This window comes from Wasmannia auropunctata, unplaced genomic scaffold, assembly GCF_000956235.1.
Source record: "Wasmannia auropunctata unplaced genomic scaffold, wasmannia.A_1.0 LD323649.1, whole genome shotgun sequence".
Lineage (NCBI taxonomy): Eukaryota > Metazoa > Arthropoda > Insecta > Hymenoptera > Formicidae > Wasmannia > Wasmannia auropunctata.
The window spans coordinates 1-907 of NW_012039241.1; the positions used below are offsets into that span (position 1 = coordinate 1).

General features: G+C 34.0%; 1 pseudogene; it reads right to left on the bottom strand.

Annotated features, from left to right (window-relative positions):
• Positions 1-368: 368 nt before the first annotated feature.
• On the bottom strand, positions 369-901 carry LOC105460362 (annotated as a pseudogene).
• Between the last annotated feature and the right edge of the window lie 6 nt (positions 902-907).

Consider the following 907-nt stretch of genomic DNA (forward strand, 5'->3'; position numbering starts at 1 on the left):
TGTGTGTGTGTTCAGAAAGTGTAGCTTCCAAAAAATTTAAAGAGGTTTCATGTTTTTTATGCATTAAATTCAATCATTTCTAAAAAATACTGCGATAATTAAAAAATAGTTAAAAAAAAAATCTTTATTTCTATTCTATTCTTTTTTTGTTATACATAATTGAAATGTGAAATAAAGTTACTGCATAACTACATATAATTAGAAAAACATAACTCTTCAAATTAATCGGCAATCGAAATATTAGATTGATGCAAAAATTTAAGAAAGTTTTCTCTTATAATTTTATTAAAAGTCCTGATCAATAAAAAATACTTAAATATATGTCGCGTTTTAAATTATGTACCTTACTAATTGATAAGATTACTTACTCTGCATTTCCCGCATAGCTAAGCTGCGGTGGACGGATACCGAAGTGAACTATCTCGGGATAAGCAAGCGGTAACTTATTGCACGATTGCTCCTCTTGATTTCTATCTAGCTGATCAACGCGAACGCTGCACGGTTTCTTCCCTGGGTAAGTCACGACCATTCCCTTCACCTCGTCGGCAAAATCTTGCCATTTGTACTGTGGCATCGCCACCAATTTGAACAGATCATCCGGACTTATTAAGAGAATGCTGCTCTTTATCAAATAATTCAGAACTTCATTCATCGATAGGATCTCTTGACCGTTGTCAGTCAAGTCACGTACAAATCTTGGCATAAAATGAAACTGTCCGCAGCCGGATTTGTCCTGTGCTGCGTGCAGATCAAAATCTACGAGCTCCAAAATCTCTTTAAACAAATACGTCTCTGTGAAAATTTAAAGTATTTCAGTTAGGATAGATAAAGTGAGAGAAACATTGTTTTTATAAAATAGAGCAAACTGCTTACGAAAGTAGTCCAGCTCCTGTATTGTGAAATTCTC